General features: G+C 48.9%; 1 protein-coding gene across 2 annotated transcripts in view; it reads left to right on the top strand.

Annotated features, from left to right (window-relative positions):
- PKNOX2 (PBX/knotted 1 homeobox 2) overlaps nucleotides 1-24,544 on the top strand; it is a 275,626-nt gene that overhangs the window by 61,264 nt on the left and 189,818 nt on the right. For both annotated transcript variants that reach the window (XM_037841879.1, XM_037841880.1), the window contains exon 2: nucleotides 9,042-9,114. The gene's annotated coding sequence lies outside the window, so the exon portion shown is untranslated. The remainder of the gene's footprint in view (nucleotides 1-9,041; nucleotides 9,115-24,544) is intronic.

Below are 24,544 nucleotides of genomic sequence, written 5' to 3' on the forward strand. Positions count from 1 at the left end.
GGGTTTATTTGTTTGTTTTTGTAAATTGTTGCCCCCTACTTTGCAATTTTTATTAATCAGAATAATGCTTGGTTATGGAAGTGACTGAATAAATTCTGATTATTTTTATTAGATTATTTCTCACCTAGACTTCAACTGTCAACCTGCTAGTGTCTTTATTAGTTAAACTTTGTAAAATATATATATATTGTTTTTCCATTGTATGCAAACTGAAAGAAAAATATGTACCATTTTCTCTGTCATATGTTGGATTATGTAGGAAATGTTTGTGAACAATTCAAAACAAAAATGAAAAAAAAAAAAACCGAAACATAGAATGCTCCCTCCCCTCACCTTCCTGAACCCTCCTGTTCCCCTGTCCTGCTGCACTTTTCTTCTTAGCGCTTATCACCACCTGATATAATATATATTTATTTTTCATCATTTGTTCCCCCTTTAGAATGTAAGGTCCATGTAGATGGGCCCTCTTCCATTTTGTTCATTCCTATAGCTCTGAAGTCTGGTTCCGCGCCTGATATATATGCTGATGACATCATTATTGAGTGAATGAATGGGTGACTGACTGAATGAATGAACAAGGCACTGTCCCTGCTTGCAGTCTAGTAGGGAGATAGACACCTCAAAGCTGTAATAGAGAGCAAAATATAGGACCCCAAAATGAGAGGGTCAGTGCAGGAAATACCTCTGTGTACTGGGCAGGGAATTCCCACAGATTCATAAAACGTGCTTGTTGTTGAATAGTTACCATGTGGTGGTGCTTTAATTTCATTTACTCATCGATCTCCTCCACAAGGCTATCATATGGATATTATGATCACCAATTTTCAGGTGAGGAAACCAGCACCAAAAGAGCCTGAGGAACTTGCCCAGGTCACGCAGCTGATACGTCGGGTCTGGTTGCGTCCAAAGTGTCCAGCCTCTTTTATAAATAATCTTAATTTTCTGGATCACATTTCTCTCCAAAAATTGCAATAATGGCAGTACTCACTGCCACCAGTGAAATAAGGCAAAGACAGATGAAAAGAAACAATGAGCTTCATCCGTCTGCCTCAGCACCTTCTGGTTTGGGTCCTTCCGTGGTCCGTAAACTCAGGCAAACACGCTCAAATGGTACCTCCTATTTAGAGCCTTCCTCACTTTTACAGAAATGGAGTCATACCACACATATTACTCGACTGCTTCCTTTTCTTAATTTCAAACATTATGGCCATGTCCCATTGCAAAAGATGCAGACCAAACTTGTTCTTTTTAGTAGTTGCATGTATTTACAGTACAGTTGCACCACATGTTATCCAACCATCCCCCTGTGATGGACATCTTGGTTGTTTTTAGTGGTTTCCAGTTTAGACAATGCTGCGTTATCCTTAAATACCAGTGCTTTTTTTATAGGATGTGTTCTCAAGTTGGGGTTGCAATGGATTTTGCAATACCATGCTTTTAACCACTGTCGAGTTCCTAGACTTGATGCGCTGCCCCTCAATTCCCACTTTTCCTCAAAGCCTAGTGCTCTCCATGCTAACCCCAGCTCTTCCTGACTCAAGGAAGTCCAGAAAGGCCAGAGGAACACCACTTCCTTTTCCCACCCCATGGCCACATCCTGACCCTCGGCATAGTTCTCCCTTGGTGAGCGAGGACCAGTGGTCAGGAAACCCGAACTGTAATCCTAACTGTTGCTAACTAGCTGTTTGACCTTGAGCAAGCCTCTTAACTTTGGCTTCTTCATTCATAAATCGAAGGGGTTGTTCTGGAGCATTTATAAGGAAGGCCCTCCCTTTCCAGCTCATCTTCCAGGAGCCTGTAACTTAAGTGGACCACTGAGGTTTGTCTGCTCCATGACAAAGGCTGCAGAGGACAGAGAAGATCTTTTTGACCGAAGGCTGCCTCCCTCCTGCCTCTACTGCTGGCTCTTTCTGGAAGGAGGGTGAAGGGTGGGGATTCTGGAGCCAGACTGATCTGGGTTAGACTCCACCTCTGCATGTATCAGCTGTGTGACCTTGAGCAGGTTGCCTCACCTCTCTGACCCTTAATTTCCAAATCTGTTAGATGAGCAAGATACAATGAGGTGAGCTCTGTCCAATACAACTTTACACAATGATGGAAGCAGACTGTCTGAGCTGCCCTCCCTGACAACAACTAGCTGCGCTGGGTTCTTGAAATGTGGCTAGTGAGATTGAAGACTGAATTTCAAGTGCTATTTAATTTTAATTAATTAGAATTTGAATTTAAATAGCCCACATGTGGCCAGCGGCTACCTTGTTGGACCAGGCAGCTATAAAAGCTGAAAATGGGATGCAGTCACACCATACACATAAAGTGCTTACTTGGCCCCATGTCTGGCACACAGTAAGTGCTCAATAAATGTTTGTTATTAAGAGGTCTTATGTGTCTTGCTTCCTGGTCCACCGCACCTGATGGCTCTCAATGACACCCACACTGGCTGTCCCACAGTCACCTGGGGGAGGGGTGGTTGCTGCAGTGTGCACGTCAGTAATGAAGCTTGCACAAAATATTTCTGGTCTGCTACCTTCCCTGGAGGGTCATGTGAGCTGGAGTGGTATGTGGCCTGCTTTGCAAGTGATTAACATGGTGTAAGCAATCTGCATAGAGAGAAAAAAACCCTCCGTTGGTATTCCATTATTCTATTAGAGTTTCAGAGCTGGGATTAAGTGGACATGATTTCTTCCTATGGGCCATTAATTTTGTTTTATTGCCGGTCTGATGGCCATTACCCTTTTTTGCCAATGCATTCCCCCATTAGGTTTGTACAATTAACAAAATATGTGCTGTTAGGGCTTTGATAGGAACAGTGGGATGGAAATAAAGGGAGGGGGTGCTGCAGTCACACAGTTGGGGGTGGGGAGAGGCCAGACCCAGGGGTGGGGCCTTGGGAAGAAAGGAGGGGGTGGGGTCCCACAGCACCCACCTGTGGTCAGTGGCGTTCCTGGAAGACTGCCAGGAACCCTTTCCCAGCTCCCTTCTGGCTACCCCATTTCAAGGGCTGCCCCGGTGAGAGGGAAGGACGCCTTGTGGGGGCCGGCATGGGAGGGGTGCTGGAGTTCCCCTGGTTCTCCTTCAGCCGCCAGCTGGGCATAGCTCGGCTGAGAACATGAGGCGGTTCCCCCACCCTCTTGAACCCGAAACTCCTCAGCAGGCAGCGTGCGTCAGCTCCAGGTGCCTGGCCCTGGGACGGTGGAGGGTCCTGGGGACACCTCTGCCCTCTCTCTGTGGGGCCCAGTTAAAAGGGGGCCGCTGAGACTTGGTGTCATTTTGTGACTGCCCTGTGATTGTGCAAGATGGTTAGTGTGAGATTTCCCCCCTTTTTTTTTTTTTTTGAGAAAATTTAGAAATCTGGATTTTTAAATCTGAAAACTCCCAATTTTTAGATGGCAGAACTGATTTTAAATAAACACTGTATAGGCAACAGTCGCCCTAAGGGCTGCCCGTTTGCAACCTCTGCCGGGCCATGAGGAGTCACTGAGGGGTTTTTAGGAGGGATGGGCATGATCTGATTTGTATTTCATAAAGACCATGGGGAGGAGGGGGTCTGGATGGTCAAAACCTGGAGGAGGCTGGAGTCCAGGAGACCAATCAGGGGCCTTTGCAATAATCAGAGAAAGAGAAAATCCAAGCCAGCTCAGTGACATTGGGGAGGGGCAGAAGCAAATGCTAGTCCTGATGGAGTATTAACAAACTTTGAGTCTTGGTGCTGTCACACCTCAGAGGATGTGCACAGGGCCTGGGAGGTCGCATCTGGGAGCAGGTCCACGATCTGCTGGCAATTCACCTCTGCAGGGGCCATGCCACCCGGCAAGTTCTCATCCACTGTGCTTGAGTCTCCTGCCGCTGAGAGGGTGAATTGCCATGCTCCCAGCTGGTGCAGGGAGGCAGGTAGTAAGCTTCTCCAATTCCTGTCTCCCATGTTGGAAAATCATTAGGATTAGCCCACCAGTGCCAACATTCCTTCCCCTTACAGGGTTTCACATTCAACACAGGCCTGAGATTAGAGGCTTGGGCCTGGGCAGGGCCTGGGGAGCGTGACGAGGGCCGTTTCCCAGGCCCTGGGCAACTGGGCGTCCAGTACAGCCAGAGGCTCAGGAGGCAGAGGGTGGGTGTGGAATTAGCGCCAGTTCTTACCAGGCTTAGAGAAAGGCTGTGCAGTAACCCTCAGCATTGGGCGGGCAAGTAGCTCAGAGCCAAGTGCTTAATGCCAGGTAATTATATCTTTATTAAATTACCCAGTTACTGAGTAATTTAGAGCCTGGTGGTCAGGGGCTACCACGCTGTAACTGACAACCACATTCAGCCAATGGAAGCAACCAGAAGTTGTGGTCAGGTGGAATGGAGAGGGAGCCCGGGGAGAGGAGGTGGAGAAAAGCAGGACACAAGCTCTGCCTCTGTGCTTCTCCTGGAACGATCTATCTGAGTGAGATTTTCCCTTCAAGTTGTGTCTCTCTTCTGGAAGTTTTGCTTCTATGTCCACAGGGCTTTTCGGAGAAGAGGAGTGTTCAGAAGAGTGTTGGTGCTCAAGAAAGGGTTGTTACAGTTTGGTCCTCACCCCAAAGGTCTGCCTTGGGCAAGAGCAGGGAAGCTCGTCATGGCTGTCGGATAAATGTGGAAGTCCTTGGGCTTCTCTATGTGCCTCGTTTTCCCTTTCAGTAGCTGCCAGACCTTACCTCGAAACACTGAACAATAACAATAATAACCCCCATTTATTAAGTTGTGCCTATGTTCCTGGCATTGTGCAAAATGCAGTACATGCATCATCTCATTTAAAGGCACTACTGTTGTCCCCCTTTTAAAGATGAGAAAGTTGGGGTTCACGTAGGTTACGGATGGGTGAGTGATGGACCCACTAAGCTTCTTTCCTCTTAGCCACCATGATATTCAGAGCTACCCTAGGAAGAGACTCAGAGCCCTCCCTGAGTTAGTCTGGGCAACCCCATAGATGGAATTTTGTTATAAGGATCATTGAGTAGTCCAATCCTATCATTTTACAGATGGGGAAACTGAGGGGTGGAGTGGTTAAAGCTTCTTGTCCAAGATCACACAGTAAGTTAATGACAGAATCAGGGTGTGAACTCATTGCCTGGTGACCCCATGGTCCAGTGCTCTCTATGGCAGACCCCACGGCTTTGGTAACCCCAAGCTCATCTCCCTTCATCCCTCCAGCTTACATAGGTGTGCTTCATGGATGCTTCATGGATGCTCATCTGGCTATCCCTGAGGATGCAAGGTCAAGTTCAAGTGCAATACCTCCTATGGGAAGCCTTGTTTTGAACTTCTTTCCACCTCTTTTCCAAACTCCCTCCTTATTTACCATTTTACAAGTTACTTCATATTTATAAATGTGAATGGTCAATTTTATGCATATATAATTCCATTTTATTTTCATGGCAAATAAGACAGACCTCAGTTTAAATTCTGGTTGCATTATTGTGTGAATGCTTGTCCGAAGGCCTTTGACAAGATCATTTGCCTGCCAGGGTCACAGACTCCTGGCTTGGGAGACCCTAAAATATTCACATGGACAGTACCCAGCATGTTGCTGTGGTCCAGTGTGGTCCAGGGAGACTTTTCCACTGGTGCATGGTGATGGGTGGAAAAAAGAGCAATGTGGGGAGGTTTTGTGTGTGTGTGCATGTGAGAGAGACACACACAGAGACAGACAGACAGAGGACAGAGAAAGAGAGAGAGGGAGGGAGAGAGATATACAGAGAGAGACAGAGAACGAGCGAGATACACAAAGACAAAGAGATACAGAGAAAGAGATGGAGAGAGAGTCAGAGAAATAGAGAGACAGATTGAGAGAGAAACAGAGACAATGCTTTTTATGATGCTCTTTTGAGTCAACTCAAAGGATGACTGGCCCTCTATTCTGAGATTTTTGTCTCCCCAACTTTTGGGGGTTGAATTACTTTATGAAATGACAGTGAAAGAAGACACCATGAATGTTTTATCAAAATAAGTTTGTCAACCTGATCATCATCATCAACTTTTTCAATGTTTTGCTGATGTGTGAAACTGAATCTGGGGAGCCATGGTCCTGGAGCAGCTTCTCACCCAGGGCGGGATTCTCTTTTCAGTGTTGGGGCTTTCACTACCCCCGAGGGAGCCTAACTCATTCATTCTTGGTTGGTTCTCATGGCTAGAGAACTCCTTCTACTGAACTGAAGGTTGGCTTCCTCTAACACCTACCAATTGGTCGTAATCCTACCCTCTAGAGCGACAGCCTTTCTATCACACAGTTTCTTCAAATATTCAGTGGACTGAGACATGGAGAGTGATAGTGTTTCTTGAGCCAACAGAACCAGGACCAGTGGGAACTTGCAGACGGGGACAAAAGAAGGTGCACCTCTGCTTTCTCCCAGTGTATCTTCTACCTCGTAGCCTCCTAATAGTAGTGGAAATAACAACCACCACAGCTAACATTCAGGAGTGTTTATTTTGTGTGAGGCACTTTAAGCATATTAATTAATTCAGCCTTCAGAGGTAGGACTTTTATTAGCCCCTCTTCTCATGTGAAAAACTGAGACACAGTGAAGTTAAACAACTAATCCACGGTCATTCAGCTCCTAGTAAGTGGAACTGGGATTCAAACCTGTACAGGCTGATTCCAGAGCCTATACTCAACCACTAGAGTTTTAGCCTGCCCCTTAACCCCCTCATATCTTCTCTCACCTCTCTCTTCTACCCATCACTGTCAAAGTTCTTAAAATATGACATCAGCACTGCATTTAAAACTAATATGGACAGATAAGTCCAAAGGGAAAGGGCTCATTCAGTCCTTAATTAGATACTGTATGGCTATGAACACAACCTATGATCATATTTTGTGTTTTTTGGCAGCAGTAGCATGCCATGGACTCATACTGAGCTTGCATTTAACTCAAATATCTCAGGTTCTTTTTTAATTAGCCACTGTTATAAACCAGATCACCCGATCGTGTGTGTTTACAATGGATTTTTGAAAGTAAGAGCAGGATTTGGTGAATATCTTCTTGTCAAGTCTTTTCTCTACAATTCTGTTTTTAAAAAATGGATTTGCATGTGGACATGGAATACAATAATTTGTTGGTTTGTTGTGAGGAGACTGTGGGCAATATTTGTTTTTGAAATCATTTCATTGATAGTTGTCATGATGTTATTGTGCAAGAAATAAAAACGGATAGAGGAAAAAAATTGAGATTTTAGTTTTGGCTAATCCTTCCCAGTGGCTCAAAACTTTGTAACCATCTTGAATCAGTTTCCCCTGCATAGAAGCTCTCCTTCCCAGCTTTGCATTACACACAAATGGGATAAGCAAGTCTGCCAAGTCTTTTTCCAAGTTGCTGTTGTCTCAGGCGGACGGCTCCCAGAGGGCTGAGATAGGGCAGCTCCATGTAATTTAATCTAGAGACTTCTTGTATGAGGTTCATCTAGTGCTCCGTGACAATGTATAAATAGTTTAGAAGAACACACGTTGGAACCTGGCTGTGGATTCTAGCCGTAATGAAGAGGGTCCAGTGTTCAACATTTCAGCAATATTTCCTGAGAACCCGCCGTGCTCTGGGCATAGGTACTAGGTATATAACAATGCATAAGACGCATCTTTGTCCTCAAGGACTTGCAGGTCCCCCGTGAGCTCCTAACCTTGGTCATGCAGATGTTAGTACACCGCCTGAGAGGAAAGCCTCAGCCTGGGCGACAGCTTCATGGACAAGCAGGACATTTCCTTTCCAGAAGCATCTCACTGCACTCCATGCCTGATCTTCTAACTGCCACTCCACCCCTTCCAAGAAAACTCTCTGTCCTAATGAGAGCTCTTCCATCGTATCATTTCCTGGTTGAAGAATCTCTGATGGTGCTCTGAGCTCACAGCCCAAGCCTGACCTCTCTTGACTGACATTCAATGACCTGGGGGCTCTGGCCCATTCTGCTAACTCAGCATTTCCCCCCCATGTAGTCTCTTTCAGGCAGTCCAGCCTCTGTGTTGTCCAAGGATACTCTGTGCTTTTCTCCTCCTCACTCTTGCTCACATTGCTTCCCTTTCTTGGAATGCCCTCTTTCTCCCTTCCACCAAGCCAAGTCTTGCCTGTCCAATCTTCTAAGGCTCCATTCAAGTTCTACCTCCTCTTGGAAACTTCCTTGGCTCCTTCAACTCTTGCTGACTCCACTTCTCTCTAGAGAGAGGACTTATAGTTCCTACCACAGTTTATACTACTTTATACATGGTCATTTCCCATCTGATGTTGGTTCATATGGGTAATCTTATCTCCCCAATGACAAGGCAGCAGCTGTATAGCACAACCCAGGCATTTTGTTCCCATTGCACCCAGCAGAGTGTAGGTCACAGAATAGACATTTGATAAACATGTGCTGCCTTTTTTTCTTTTATTGCTTTATCCCGGAAAGAGATTTACAAGCGATCAGATTTTTAATTTTTTTAATCTTTTTCTACTCTTGCCCTCATCATTTTTTCTCCCTGCACATTTTCCATCTAGCCCAACTGGACCCTTCCTTCAACTTTCCTCGAAAGTTTTCTCCAGCATCAAGACTTTCTGTAACCCTGCCATAAACAATAGGATCAGTTGTGTTTTGTTCATTTGTTTGTTGCAGCATTCCCCATGTAGATGGTCAGCTTTCCCAGGGGTTCCTCTGCTCTGTCCCTTTACATGGTGTCTTCCATCAGATGGGGGACACCAGTTAGTAAATGGTTATTGCCTTGGTTGGCTCAGGACACTCAACAGCCCATGAGCCTTTTTTTTTCTCCTCTAGGGTTCCTCTTGGGAAGGGGATGAAATTATAAGAAATAGAGGCACTGAGCAGATAAAGAACAGAGTGATCCTCTCTCTCTGTCCCGCTTAGACCTCTAAACAATAATTGTTTTGCACCAGGAATCCCTTACTCGGGAAACTTTCCCACTCAGCACTGTGGGCCTGGGACTCCCCCAGCACTGGCTTTCATCCTAAACCAGACCCACCTCTGGGTTCGCCCCCATCCTCGCCCCACTCTCACTCTCAGCAGAATCATATGCAGTCTGTAAAGATGTTTTCGTTTATCAGCAGGTGAAGTCTGGACCAGGACCCTAAGGCTTTCCATCTTCCATGCCGCTCACCAGAAAAGGGGCTGTGAACTGTAAGTAACTTTGACTGGCGTTTTCCACACTGAATCCATAAGGTTACGGGTTAAAGACCAGCCCTGAACCTGATCTTTAACAGGCGTGCATTGTGCAAGAGAAACATACAACAATGAGCCAGACAGAACGTAAAATACAGTGGCACTCTAATTAGATTATGTCTGAAAGTGACAAAGAAGCCCCGTCATATGACATCCTATTTAATTAGACTTTATTGATCAAGGTGGACTAGATGCGTTATGTGTGTGCTGAGTGCTGGTGGGGGAAGCTCTTGGGTTTGCGAGGCCAATGCAGACCCCAGCCACCAGCAACCGTGGGCTAAGCTAGGGAGGCAGCGAGAGGAGGAAGTGGCAACGCCAGTCCCCAAACCCGGCCAAGTTTGTAGCCTGTGCTTGCTTTTACATCTGGTTATTTTTGGGAAGGTGGGAGGAGGCAAAAGGAAATACTGTGGCCAGCCTTCCTCCCACGAGCACAGTAATAGCTCTACCTCACACCCATGCGTATTTGCTCACGATGGTGCCCCCACCTGGGAAAAGCATGCCTATCTGTGGGACCCAGCTACGTCCGGGCTTCTTGGCGATTTCGCACATGTGCTGCCCCACACGTCGCTGGACTCTTCCCTCTCTAGTGAGGCAGTGAGCTCCGGGAGGGCCGGGGCTGGGCTTGCCACTTCCCACTCAACCTGGTCACTGTTGGGCAGATGTTAGTTGGTGTCCGGTGGAGCCCCCCCACCAGGCTGGGCAGCCACTGCAACTTTGATCATACGTTGGCTTCCCACCAGCCCGAGGAATTATAAATGATTAACCGTTATCAGCGCACATCTTCACCTCTGTGTAAAAATAGATTGACTGTAATGAGCATTTGAATAAATCATAAGAGTGGCCGCCCCGCACTCGTCTCACAGCCCGCCCGTGGCTGCCCCATGAGTGAGCAGGCGCCGGGCTCCCGCCTAATGGCCTGCGACTCCGCGCTGGACGTGGGGGTGGTTGGATCCGGTTGAGGCGGAGGGGAAGGGTGCTGCCTCCTGTTCCAGGAAAGCCTCGATAATGAATGACCTTGGCGAGCATTGACGTCTCCTCTCACCGGAGGCTGGAGGGCCCTCCTAAGTCATGTCAAGTGGGAGAGGAGCGAGCCGAGCAGGAACCTGCCCGAGAGAGGCAAGGGCATGGGAAACTGGTCTGCAGACTCCATGCTTGTCGCTGGGGGCAGCCGGGCACCTCGCCTTGGGCCACCAGAAGGGCAGGTTCCTTCAGGCTCCCGGGCTCTGAAATGAGAAGGTCATGGGAGTGGTTTGAGGATCTCGCCTTTTGGGGAGGGAGGAGGAAGAGGAGGAAGAGAAGCAGCAAGGCCTGGATTTGAGAGGGAAACAGCAAACATAATTCCAGTGGCATTCCAGTTCCTAAGGCTGGGCAGTGGACCACCCCAAAACTCAGTGATGGGAAACAACAGCAGCGCGGGTTATGTTCATTTATTCCGTGAGTCAGGAGGTTAGACAGGGCGCAGTGGGTACAGCTCATCTCTGCCCCACAATGTCTGAGATCTCAGCTGGGGCAATGCAAAAGCTGGGTGCTGGAATCATCTAGAGGTGCGTTCACTCGCAATTCTGGTGGCCAGTGCTTGTAGGGCAGTCACCCAGAAGATCTGCACACGCCCTGTCCAAGTGGCCCAGGGGTGGCTGGACCCCAAGAGCCCTGTGGAAGATGCACTGCCTTCTAGGATGGACCCTCAGAAGGCAAGCGTTGCCTTGGTTGAAGCAGTTGTAAAGGTCCCCCCAGGTTTAGAGGGGTGAATGCAGACCTCTCTCCCACCCCCAGCATCGCCAAGAAAGAGTGTCAACATCACCCTGAAAGAAGAGCATGGGGGGGTAGGATAAATATTGTTGCAGCCATCTTTGGAGTATGCAAGCTGTTACAGCTGGTACTCATGGATCTGCTAGTGACCAGGCAGAGCGCAGTCTGATGTATTTCCCAGAAAGGGGGAAATGGACTCTTTCTGGGGGGTGATCTGCTCCCCCCAGATGGACAGGCTAATGAAACGCCCATCTTAGAAAAATCAAACTGCCCATTAACTCATGAAGAGTCCAAGTTTAAAGCACCCCTCAGAGGTCGAGCCAGCCTTCCTGTAGGACATTCCCGGGCTCCTGAGCTGGTTCTAGAAGGTTCCGCAATTGGTAGATACCTCTACCTCATAGTCCATCTCAGCAGTAGTGGGTCCAGACTGCAGCCCACAGCTGGAGGGGCCAGGTTAGGGGCAGGACCTACACCTGTGACCAAAGACTCCCCAAGCTTTGAGCCCTACATTTGCATCTGGGGCTCCCCATATCCCTTCTCCATGGCGTTCCAAGAGGCAGTAGGCTTCAGCCAAACATTTGGACTTAAGAGGCTAAAGGGGTCTGTGCTGGGGACTGAAGTGTGGACAGCCCTTTCTCTCTGCCTGCCTCCCCTCAACCTCCCCTTCTCTGCTCTCCTTCCTTCCCCTCCTCCTTGTACTATACCTGGGGGATTTGTGCCCTTAAGGAACCAGGCTCCTTTCCTTCCTCCATTTTCCAGACCGAGATGCAGCTAAATTTTGGAAGAGGATGTGAGTGCCTTGGATGCCTTGTTGTGACTTAATGGGACGGAAGCAGAACCCAAACAACCAAGGAGCAGAAACAAAACCAATCTGTCTTCCCATATGGCTAAGATCTGAGGATGGCTAATGTCAAAAAGGAGAGGGCAGGAAAGAGGGGCTTGGTGTTGATGAAAAGGTGCTGGGGTTTGGAGGGAGTCTTGGGTTCTTCCACAAGTCAGCTTAATATCAATCTTAATAATGTCAATAGCCAATATCTTTTGAACATTTTCTATACGCTGGATGCTATGCTAAGCACTTGATATATGTTTTCTCATTGAACCCTTACACTGATTTACTAGACACTGTTATTACCGATGTATTGCAGAAGAGGAGAGGAGGCTCAGAGGATAGGAGAATGCCTAGTAAGTAACAGAGTGAGTTAGTAATGGATTTGGAACTCAAACCCAGTACCCTCTGATTCTAGAGACATAACCACTTCTTTGTGGGGCTCCACGACCGTCAGTTTCCTCTCCTGTGTAGTGGGGACATCTGATGAGAGCACATCAAATGTCACTTTAGTTCTAAGTTTCTGAATGTGCAGAAAGGATTCTGAGAATGCGCTGTGTGTCTCTATGAAAGTATGGAATGATTTCCTCTTCTCTACTTTCCCCTTACATGAAATTTAGGTCAGAAAACTAATGTTTCATTTGGGCAGGTGAAGGAAACAGATCAAAAGAGAAAGATCATTTGCATTCTGAAGGTTTGGACTTAGGGGTTTGAAGTCCCAAGCTGGGGTTTGAGTCCCAGCCTGGGAGATTCACCACATTCATGATCCTGGGGAAATTACATAACCTCTTTGGTCTTCAGATTCTTCATCTCTAGAGTGGAAATGGGATTGTATATACTTCCTGATTGCTCTGGGAGTGAAATGAAATCCACCCATTAAAGCACATAATAGGTACTCAATATTCTTTGGTCATTCATTCACCCAGCAAATAACTAAGAAGTGGAGTTGGAAAGAAAGAGAGAAAGGGAGAAAGGAAGACAGACAGTCAGACAGAAAGCAAGCAAGCAAGCAGGCAAGAAAAAAAGCTTATTCGTTTCTATTGCCCCTTACAGAGATGATCAAGAATCTTTCCTTTAACTGTACCCTCCATAAAAATTCACTCATAAACTATTGACATTTCAATAATACACATTAGCATCTTGCCCTTTGACAAATGAATATTGAATGAGCAATAAAGAGACAAGAGAGTAACCCCGTGTACCCGCTGCGGAGAAACTGATACTGTGCGTGGCCGTCAGAGGGAAAGCCCCTTTCCTAAGCCTCATGACTCACCTCTCTCTGCAGTGAGTCCTAGACAACAGCTCTTAGAGGGAGCTAAGGTTCCAGTCTCGCCTAGCCCAGTCTGAACAGGGTTTGCCCTAGTGTTTTCTTTCACTTGGCTGGAGAGGAGTTGGGGGAAGAGAGAAAAAGTTACTGAAGGACGGCTAAAGGGACTGGATATTTCTCAAACCTTGGCTCTCCCCACTAACTTTGCTGACGAAACAGGCATTCTTCCTCACATATCCATAAAGTAAAAGTCTACAGACAATCAGAGCATGTGCCCCAAAGAAATCAGACAACGAGCCTAGAGCAAACTCTGGGAGGAGGAAAGCTGGTTCCTCTCTCTCTCAAATCTCGGTAGAAGTCTGTGCTTGGCGTTTGTGTCCAAGTCCGTAAGTCAGACTTTGCTGCCCCTTCTCCAGCTCCTGCTCCACTCCCAACCCCGCTGCCGCAGCCTCGGGTTTTCCGTGGCCTCCATCTGGGCTGGGAGTCCTTGACTGTGCAGAAAGCAGGGAGAGGGGCTGTCCGTTGGTCCAGCTTAATTGGGGTGATTTAATGGCCGTTCTGGCGGATTCAGATTTATACGGCTTTCCGAGCGGCAAATCTGCTTTCTAAATGTGGAATTTTTGTGGAGTGGTAAAAAATAATGGCTGTTCTGTGATTCCAGTCTCCCGAGCTAGGAGATTGCAATTTACATTATGCAAATAGACATTATGCAATCAAGACACTTGAGCAGGAATCTGGCGGCAGAGAGGCCGCTGATGAGATGCGAGGTCTGAGGGCCCCGACTGGAGGGGCTGTGCAAGAGCGGATGTGAAGCGGGGAGGGGTGGGGCCGCCAGGGGTGGGGAGGGAAAGGGTCTGTTCAACTGGCCCAAGGAGGCAAAGAGACTTCCCAGAGATGCATGCATCCAGGGAGCTGCCAAAGCCACTCTCTCAATTAATGGCTTTGTTTAATTGTACCCCCTGTCCAGAGCAGTATTGTCTTACGGATAATTTCGTTTGCCTAACGAGATTTTGCTAATTAAATCTCCTTTCAGTTGGTGTGACTATGCCTGCAGGAGAGGGGCTATTTGGAGTCTTCCCCATAAACCTTTCTGGAGAGGAGCTAGGAAGGAGGGAAGGGAGGGAGGGCAGAGAGAAGAGAAAGAAAGGGAGGGAGAAGTTTCCCTGTGGAGAAGAGGGCAGAGAGGCTTTGAGCAGGGTTTGGAAACTGCAAGGTGGCTGCCCGCCAGCCCCTGCCTGTCCCTTGTTCTGGAAATACAGACAGTCATAAATCTTTGTCCATCCTGAAGGGAAATCCCTTTTTTCCTTTCCTGGTGGCTCCTGTTACTTTCACGCTTAGCCATTCTTAAGTTCTTCCCAGCTCTCCAGAGGGAGAACCACGAGGCCTACCAGGAGGCCCTGAAAGATTTCCCAGTCCTGTTCCCAGCAGCTCTGGCTGGAGGGGTGGGGAAGGAGTAGCCCAGCAGGCTGGCTCTCCAGAGAGGAAACATGGCTCCAAAACTGGCCGTTTCTCCAGGGACAATTGCATGAATCGAACACCCAGTCAATTTCTTTTATCATCAGTCATCCTAGGATAGCCTGCCCCATGCTGTCCTTGAAGGAGGAGCCTAACACTGTGCCCGGCAAGGGCTGGAACCTGCTGGAGGCTGTTGTTCGTATCAGATCCACGTCACTGCCCTGCTCAACCATCCTCCATGGCTCCCTACTGTCTACAGGCTAAAAGTCAGCTTCCTTGGCCTGGCTGACCATGGGCTTTCCAGTTTCCACCCTGGTCTACTTTTCCTGTTTTGTGTCCCACCATCCCTCACTGGTCCCTCCTCCCAATTACTACAGATGCTCAGACACGCACCTACTCCTGAAACCCCCAAATACCGGATTGTGCAATCCCCCCCCACAAATACTCTGATGCTTTCATACCTTAGGGCCTTTGCTTGTGCTTTTCCCTCTGTCTGGAATATCCCCAGCCTGGAGGATCCCTGGGTCACTTATATTCTCCTTGGCTGCCTCCTTACAGATCTTCCCTGCCTATCCGCAACCCCGTGTTCCGGTTTGCTGATGCTGCCATTATGCAAAACACTAGAAATGGATTGGCTTTTATAAAGAGGGTTTATTTGGTTACAAAGTTACAGTCTTAAGGCCATAAAGGTGTCCAAGGTAAGGCATCAACAATAGTATAACTTCACCGGAGAAAGGCCATTGGCATCTGGAAAACCTCTGTTAGCTGGAAGGGCACGCGGCTGGCGTCTGTTGATCCCAGCTCCACTCTCAGCTCCTGCACATTCTTCAGAGTGTCCCTCTTGGCTGTAGCACCTCCTTCTGTCTGTGAATACTTTTATAGGGCTCCAGTGATTTAATTAAGACCCACCCTGAGTGGGCGGGGCAACACCTCCATGGAAATTATCCAATCAAAGGCCTCGCCCACAGTAGATTGAGTCACATCTCTGTGGAAACACTGAGCCAAAGGATTCCAACCTAATCAACACTAATACGTCTGCCCCCACAAGATTCCATCAAAGAACATGGCATTTTGGGGGACATAATACATCCAACCTGGCACACCCTGACACTGCCACACTCCTTCTCCATCCTTTCTATCATCATGGGACCTTGAGCATGGTTATCTGTTCATCTCTGCAAGTGCAGGACTGACTCTTAGTCTTCTCTTAATCTTAGCACGTGGATTGTGCCTGGCCATATCAGGCACCCTACAAGGCTGGTTGAAGGAAAGGATGAATGAACGAAGGGAAGAGGGCACAGTGATGTACAGACACTCTTCAGTGAGCCTCCACTCTCCAGGATTGATGATGGTTGGGGGGAGCCAGTGGGTTGATTCTTTTGAGGCTCTCCACAGTTACCTGCTCATCCTTTACCATCATTTCATGGGTGTCTGTGGACCCCCTTCTGCATGCTATGTCCTGCACAAGGTTGGGTCCTTGTCCCATTTCACACATCCTCACATGGTCCCTCAGGGGGAACTGAGGCTTGTCTGCCCTCATGGAGGGCAAGGCAGGGTCTGCATTAGCTGGCAGGGCCTCAGCAGAAAGCTCCTTTGCTTTCCCAGTCCCCTTCCCCATCCCATCCCTCCATCAGTCTGTCCATCCCAACTAGAACCCAAGCTGCCCAGGAGGTGCAACCCAGCCTCCCTCCCCAAGATGCCAGTCATCACGTGTGGGTTGAAATGCCTGTGTGTGTTGCACCCATGTGTGTGTGCATTTGTCTGTGTGTGCTGGGGGTGCTCCCCGGGGCAGCCTCCCAGGCGACTGATACCAACCAGCAGTGGGTGGCAGGGGTGGAGAAGTCTGCACTCTGTGCCGGGGAGGACAGCAGCCAGGGAGGACTGGCTCAGATGTGTGTACATGTGTGTGTGCGCGCACGTGTGCACACATGTGCATGCAGGCTGTGGTGGATGGGTGTGTGTGTGCATGAGAGAGTGAGGCAGTTCTTGAAGAGAGTGTTTTGTGTTTTTCTTGGTTCCTGAGGTTCAGGTGCTCTGCTTGCGGCCCTGGTGTTTTCCCTGTGGGCCAGGCACACCTGCCAGCATTTTGTCTCTTCGTCTCAGCTTTTAATCTATCCCTACCATGCTCTGCTCTGAGTCCACAGTGTTTCTATGAGCATAGCAGGTGCTCAGCAAGAACTTGGCAAATGCACGAGTGAGGGATGGAATAAACATGTGCTTCCACATCAGGTAGACTTGGGTTTGAGCCCCGGTTCTGCTATTTACTTAGCTACGACCTTGGGATTTCATTTTCTCATCCAGAAAGCAAGAATGATAATAGTGCCTCTCCTATCTTTCTCAAAGGGTTTTTGGTGGAGGATTAGAAGAGATACGTGAAAGTGTTTTATAAACTATAAAGCACTGCACAAGTATAAGAGGTTATTATTATAATGGTTATTACACTTGAAATGATCATACTGTTTGAAAATTAAGGATTTTTTTTCAGGAATATAAAATCATCTAGGCTTGATTTGAACTCTGAGACTTACAGTGCAGTCATTATAGGAACTGACTCCAGATTTGCCCATTGTGGGAACTTCCAGAGGCTACAGCCTTAGCCCGGTGGCCCTCGCCCTCTCCTCTGGACCCCATGGATTGTTAGTGGGGTGGGAGGAACGTGGAAGTGGCCACTTCATTCGTGCCACCTGTCCCCCAGGAGGGTCCACAGAAATGAGTTTCCGTAATGCCCGGACCTCCTTGCCTCATTCTCTTTGCATATGCTGTTCCCTCAGCCACAAATGCGTTTCCCTTTTTCTCTACTGGACTTTTGACCCTGTCATGCCAAGTTGCTGAGCTCTGCTCAAGCTCCCAGGTTACCACATGTCCCTCCATGAGAGCATTTCTCATATCGTCCCTGTGACAGTTAATATCTGCCTGCTTTGCTAGTGTGCACCTCCAGCACAAGTTCTGGGCTTTACTCACCTCTGTAGCCCCAGAACTGAGCGGATGAATGGATAGATGAAAGATGAAGGGAAGAGTTGGGGTGTGGTAAGATGCACAAGATTTGAGCTTCCAAAGGCCCTTCAAACTGCAGGGGAATATGGGAAAGAAGCTTCAGCAAGATTAGCACTGCCTTGCAAATGAACCCCCAAATTTCTGCGATGTTTCCTACCCATTCCTATGTCCCAAAGGTCAAATAGGTTGATCTCTCTCTTGGGACACCTGGGTCTGGGGACCACAATCCCATCTGGATTGGTGATTGGCCCTCAGCCAGGTGAGCAGTGGGGCCTCCAGGTTGGAGTTATGGGGAGGCACCTGCCTTTTTGTTGAGTCCTACACCTGAGCAGGTACCCACCTGGGGAGGTAGGCACTGCCCACCCCTCCACTCCCCATCCGGATTCTATCTGTTGGCTGGTGGGCCCCAGCTGGCAGAGAATCTGCTGGAAATCCTCCCTGGAACCTGACTCATTCACCTCTCTAGATTCGGAGGCACCTCGCCCCCTGCCTGCTCCAGGTCCTTTCCCCCATCGCCTCCCCACCTCCAGCAGTTCTCCGGGACCCACAGGCAGCCTCAGCAAAGTGCCAGGGGGCTGGGAGGCTTTTCATTATTGAATGCACTGAACCTATTTGTGAGTGTTTTGCAAAGTGTTTAATCCAAGGTGTTCCCTCAATTAAATTAGTGCAAACATCTGTGTCCCACATCCACCTCCATTTGCATTCTGTGCCATTTATTACAGCGGGAAATTGGAAGGCGCCTTAGGAATACTTAGGACCGAATTAGGCTGGGTCGGAGTGGGCGTCTGGGGGAGGGAGTAGTGCCTGGGGGGCTGTCTGCAGGGGCGTCCACCGCAGGCTGAACCACTGTCTGGGGCAGGAGCCCATGTTGGGGGCAGTCAGGGCTCCGGACCCCCTCCCCTCTGTCAATAGGGGAGGTCGGGTGAGTTGAACAAATATCCCTGCTCCCCATCTGGGGCCAAGCACTCCAGAAGCAGGAGTTCACTGCTGTTGTTTTATAACTTTTAGCCCAATTAACAACCACAAAAAAGAGGATCACATTCAAGTGACCCACCCGGGTCTCTCCCTGGGGGAGCCCTTTCCTGCTGGAAGGTGGGATTTTTTTCATCTTGAAACTGCTCAGCCTTAGGGACTGGTTGAGCGTGGGACTGTCAAGTACCTTAGGAGTCTGACTAGTTCTAGTCCGGTATACTAATCTGCGTCCCCTGCGTTCTCTGTTGTGCTAGCTGGAGGTCCTTTAACAATGGGGTGAAGCAGAGGGCCGAGATTCAGAAAGGCCCAGCGCGGTGCTCATGCTGCCAGCTAGGAAGTGGAGCAGGCGGGATTTGAACTCGGGTCTGCGGGAATCCAAAGCCTAAGTGCTTTCTGCTGCCCTAGGCCATCTGTCTGAAAGAAAGCAGCCAGGATTGGCTTTTAGCCAGGAAACTTGCCATCTCCCCAGGTGCCCTGCCCAACACCCCCTGGCCTGTCTCAGTGAGGCCCTGGTCCTATGCTAGCCTGTCTGTGGGGAGGGCTCAGCCAGGGATTCCGCGCGGGCCTAGAGGGTGGGAAGGGAACCCTGGCTTTTGTGGGGTGGGGCAGGGAAGAAAAGGAAAAGTCCAGGAAGTGAGAAAGAGGCTCACGTGCTGCTGAAGGGAACTTAGAGCCCACTGGATTCATTGTACTACCAAGGGGGAAACTGAGGCTCAAGGGAGGCAACGACTAGCCTAAGACCAGAAAGGATTTGGTGGCAGAGCTGGACTGGAACTCAGGGCTCCAGGCTCCTGGATGGGAGTGGTGTGAGGGCTTGGGAGGGTCTAGTGGTTTTCGGGGTGATTGCTGCCTTTGTAGATGCCAAACGCAAAACAAGGCGGGAGCAGGGACCCCGGGTGGGAAGTGGGTGCAGGCTACTGTGGACCTCACCCACTCGGGATCCTTCTGAACCGCCCTCACCAGAGAACTTCAGAGTCCCACAGGGTTGCCAGCCACCTCCTGCTCGGGCTCTGGGGCACCCAGCCCCAAGAGGAAGGGACTCACCAAGCCCTGGGGCTTCACTTAGGGATGTCCAGGGGGTGGCAGAGCCTGGGGAGATGGGAGGGCACAGAACCTGGGCTGGCACCATCATCTCCCCCTCCCTCCCCATCCTCAGCATGCCCTGTAGTCCCCAAGTCGCTGCAGCGTCCAGAGGAGGGAGAAGGGGGACTCTGAGTTCAAAGCCCGTCCTCCCACCTCCTCCTTCTGTCGAGCTGCGGCCATGCCTTTGCTGTAGTTTTCCCAGCAGTTAGAGTAATAATAATCTCATCTCACGGGATAGTTGGGATAATTAAAGGAAATGATAGGCGTGCTGGACCCAGCAAAGGGAGTCAGTGCCTGGCTGTTCTATTTTGTTTTCCTCTCTCTTCCATGTCCCCTGCCTACCTGCCCTTGGAGACCCCATGTGCTTTGATCCTGGGTGATAAGGGGTGGTGGGGGTGGTGGTGGGGTGGCTGTGGAGGTGAGGTTGGGCATCCCCCCATTTCAGCCCTCCCTCCTCTCTTTCCTTCCCTCTTCCCTTCCTCCCTCATCAAAAGACTTTAATAAATGCATCTCAGCATGTGGCACTGCCTGGGCTTTATAAGAATGAATTGCTTGTCCCAGCCCTGACTCTTTAGAAATGACAATCAACAATCAACACACATTTATTAAGCACCTACTGTGTGTCATACCCGGCAAAGGGCACAGAGGGGTCCCAGGGACTCCTCCAGCCTGAGAGGAGACTCCTCCCCCCACCACCACTCCCTACCCAGGGCCTTGGTTCCTGTTTTCTTTGGATTTGTTGCAGGCTCTCAGGACCCTCACCAGCCTCTACCAGCAGGGCTTTGGGCTTCTGTGCTCTTTTGTGTTGCTCTGCTTCTACCCATGAGGTTCTCTGCCCAGAATGCCACCCCTCCCCGCCCTTGTTTACCTGCTCTGAACTCTGTTTCCCGGTGCTGAGAAATCTGTGCTCTTCCTTCAGCTGCCAGTGTACACCAGGCACTCTTCTGTGACCATTTATCACACTGTATTTCAATTAGATACGTACTAGAGAGGCCTGGCTCTCCAGCTCTCCAAGGGTTAAGAGTCCAAAAGTGCAGGATCTTGGAGCTAGAATGGCCCTCGGGGTCATCCTTCCTGTCCCCCGCCTCCAGGCCAGATCGTGCTCGGTTCTGCACTCGTGGAGAGAAAGCCAGTTATTAGAATACCTTCCTCTCCCATTAACCTCTGGCACTCCATCAATGCTTGTTTTGTTGGACAACTTCAGCAGCTTCTCTCACTCTTGGCGGGCTTGAAGGGAGGCTGTCAGAGCAGGCCTCGCTCTGGTTTCCAGGATGTTCAGCCTGAGAACCCTCCCCTGTCTCTTAGATTTGCAATTCTAGTGAGCGTTCTCTCTCTCCCACCCAGCTCCAGGATGCGGGGTCTCCAGATGGGGCTGAGGACTGGCAGAGAAGAATGGCCCCCTTAATTGGTTGCCCCTGTGTCTCTGCCAAGGACATTTCCTTTTCCTGAAAAGTCTTTTTTCTCTCTCTCCATGGCCAAGCCCTACCCACCCTCCCTAGCTCTCACGCCACCTCTTCCACAAAGTCTTAAATCCCTTGGTGGAAAGCAATTTCTCCCTCCCGAACCTCATAACACTGGCCAGGTGCTCTGGGAGCATTAGGCTGTGTCGGTGCAGGGTCCTTGGGTGATTTCCTTCTCCATCTCCCGCTCCAACGGGCAGGGTGCCTGGTACATTCTGGATGGATGGTGAGTGTTGGCCGAATGAATGAATGAATGAATGAATGATCGAACTACTCCCAATTTGGTTCAGAGGGAGGTGCCCAGGTTCTTCTCCCATCCTCCGCTTTGACTTTCTGCCCCAGGGTTCTCCGGACCTGGAGGCAAGTTTGTCACCAGTTACTGGAAACTGGATCCTATGGCCAGCAAAAGAAAAACAAGTGTTAAATTCTGCTTGGTGTGCTGAGCAGACTGGAATTACCTCTGCAGGGCTGGCCTGTCAAGTCCCAGGATACAGATACTCTACCCTGGGAGTCTCGAAAACAGAGTAAGCAAGACGATCCATTGGAATAAGAGAAGAAAATATCACAACTTTATTAATTTGTATTTTTATCTCATCCTGCTTAGATTTCTATTTTTTGGATGTGTTCCATAAGACACACATGATATACTGGTAGAGTAGTATGTCTAACATTTATATACATATAATAATATAATATTATTAGATATATGCTATACATTATATAATATTTATATACAGGTATATCTCAGGGTGTATTACAATTTTTTTGCTGACAGTAACTTGTGAAAAAAAAAAAAAGTCTGGGGACCACTGGTCCTCAGTCCAGCAGGCGAGATGCCTACATATTTGCTTGTGTTTCTGGACAAATGTCCTGCCCCCAAGGGGGCCTCACCCCGTGTATAAAACTTTACCACCTGAATCTCACAAGATGGCAAATTCCTTAAGGAAAGGAATTCCCTGTTAATCTCCAGGGCCTGGCACATAGCAGGCACTTAGTAAATAAGTGTTGCATGGATTACATTTAATTGAATGGGTTGAGACTATCCGGGAATCTAAAGTTTTAAAATTCGACTTTGATTTAACCCCCACTTGTCTGCTCCCAGTGAACTCGGGCTCCCAGCACCGTTACGTGTCCACTGTGCAGCACACGCTGAGTTAGATCCTGGGTGACAAATCTGGGGTCCCAGACCTCAAGTTGCTTACATCGCTTTTTCCAAAAACAGACAGATAAATAAAAGACAAACACAAAATTCTCATACTATAAATTTTCAAACGTATTTCAAAAAGCACAACAAGAGTAGAATGAATTTCTTGTACTCCCAACTTTGACAACTATCAACCCTCCCCTCTCTGCTGGGGTTATTTTGAAGCAGATCCCAGGCCTCACGTTTCCTCTGCAAATACTCTGGTCCTCACAGCCTTTCGGGGAGAGGTGGACCTGTCAATTAATGCAGTCCTGTTCTGGAACTCTGCTAGACTTTACTGGGTATGGCCCAGAATAAGCCGGGAGGCATCAGTGCACCCTGGGGGACAGTAGGGTGGGGTCAGAAATGATTTTTATATAACTGATGATGAGGCGGAATCTCTAACAGAGCCTTCTGTGTTCCCACATGGAAACGTCAGAACCAGAGGGGCCCCATTAGATATGAAGTGAACACGAGCAGAGGAAGGGCAGGACTTCACGAAAGACACACGGAACATTGGAGTTGGATTTGAGAGATCTTGTAGTTCATCTGCCCCATTTAAAGATGAGTAAACTGAGGCCCTGAAGGCAAAGTCTCTTGTTGCAGAATCAGGACTCAGGCCCTGAGAAACTTCCCCAGGGCACCCCCTCCCCTGCCCCCTCCTGCAGCCTCCCTCTGCCTCCCTCTCAGCACGCGGAGGACCCCACAGCCCCCAGGTTTCCGTAGCCGGGAGTAGCCCACGCTGAGCCGCCAACAGGCGCTGGGCTGCGGGCACCCCTTCTGCCTTCCAGCAACTTCCAGAGGGGGCCGGCGGCCTGCGGCCCCACATTCTTGCCGTCTGTGCGTTCCCTCTTCTTTCTTCCTGTACAAGTTGAGCACTTGCCACCCTGCTGTCTGTTTTTCCTTGCTAAGGTTCAGTTCTAATTATGTTGATTTTCTTCATCCCACCCCCTCCTGGAAGCTTATTAGGTTGAATATTTTTATTTATTATCATTTCGCCCAGCTCCTGCCAGCATTTCCAATTACTCTCCCCGCTTCCTTGTAATTGTCTTTCTGTAATGGCTCTGAAACAATTGCGCTAAATGAGGTGTCTCCTGGAAGATGAGAGTTTCACTTCATTAAAGGCTAATGTATTCTCAGCTCCAGCTCTGTGGGGCTAGCTTGGAAAGAAGACATTTAAACAGCTTCTCTTATTTTATAGGGAGCAACTTTTCAGCGACGAAGATGTCCGTGGGGTATATGTGTATGTGTGTGTGTTGCCTGATTTTAATTTAAAGAAAGTTTATGAAATAGAGAGTAAGTCTCCTTCTCGATGAAACTGTTCCCAGGTAGCTGAGATGTGCAGGAATGGGGGTCCGGGCTCTGGAGCAGGAGGGAAGGGGGCCGTGAAGAAGGATATTCCCGGGCTCTGCCCTGCCTTTCCCGCCAGTCCCCAGGCCCCCGCCCCTGCTCTGTGCCTGCCTAGAGCAGCCCCCAAACCTCTGCACATCTTCGTCTGGCATCTTCCTTCCCACCTGGGGCGTTCAGCTTCCACTGTGCTGATGTTTTCCTATTATTTTGCATGAAGCAAGCCCTTTTCGGTTTATATATGCTAACTCATTTAGTTGTTTGTTCATTGTTCATTCATTCATTTGTTCAATCATTACTCGTCTGACAAAATGGAAATGGCGAGTAAGCAGGTTCTTAGGGTGCAAAGTGATAAGATTGTAGGCAGGGCAAGGACAGGTCACTCTGAGGGCCCCCAGGAAGGCACCTAATCTGATCTTGTGGGATCAGTGAAGTCTCCTGGAGGGAGGGGTCAAGGTTTAGATATGATGGCTGGGGAGTTAGTCAAGTCACCAAGTAGTGTGGGTGGGAGTGTCCCAGGCAGGGGGAAACTTGTGAATGAGGTCCTAGCAGCCAGAGGGAGCTTGGCAGGTGAGGCCAACTGTAAAATTTCCCACCTGATGGGACTATCATGTGAGACAGGGGTTGTCTTGACAGAGCTCACGGAGATGCCTTGACCACCAGGCTGCAAGGGACCTCGAGGGCTGAGGGGGGATGTAGATAGAGGAGTTTGAAGCAGGGAACTGATTAGGCCAGATTTATTTTTCTTTAAATTTTTTATTTTGCAATAATGTCAAACTGTTAGGACAGTTGCAAAAATAATACAAATCCCATACAGAGAACTCCAACATACACCCCACCCCAGATACCCATATCCACCAATTTTAACATTTTGCCCCATTTGCTGTATCATTCTTTCTAACATCTAACTACCTACCTACCTACTTATCTCTATCATTTCTCATCTCTTCTCTATCTCTATCTATCTTTCATCTGTCTGTCTATCTATCTACCTACTTATCTTTCTGAACATTTGAAAGTATGTTGTATACCTTATGCTCCTTGGGCATTTA

The sequence above is a fragment of the Choloepus didactylus genome, chromosome 6, assembly GCF_015220235.1.
Source record: "Choloepus didactylus isolate mChoDid1 chromosome 6, mChoDid1.pri, whole genome shotgun sequence".
Classification (NCBI taxonomy): Eukaryota; Metazoa; Chordata; class Mammalia; order Pilosa; family Megalonychidae; genus Choloepus; species Choloepus didactylus.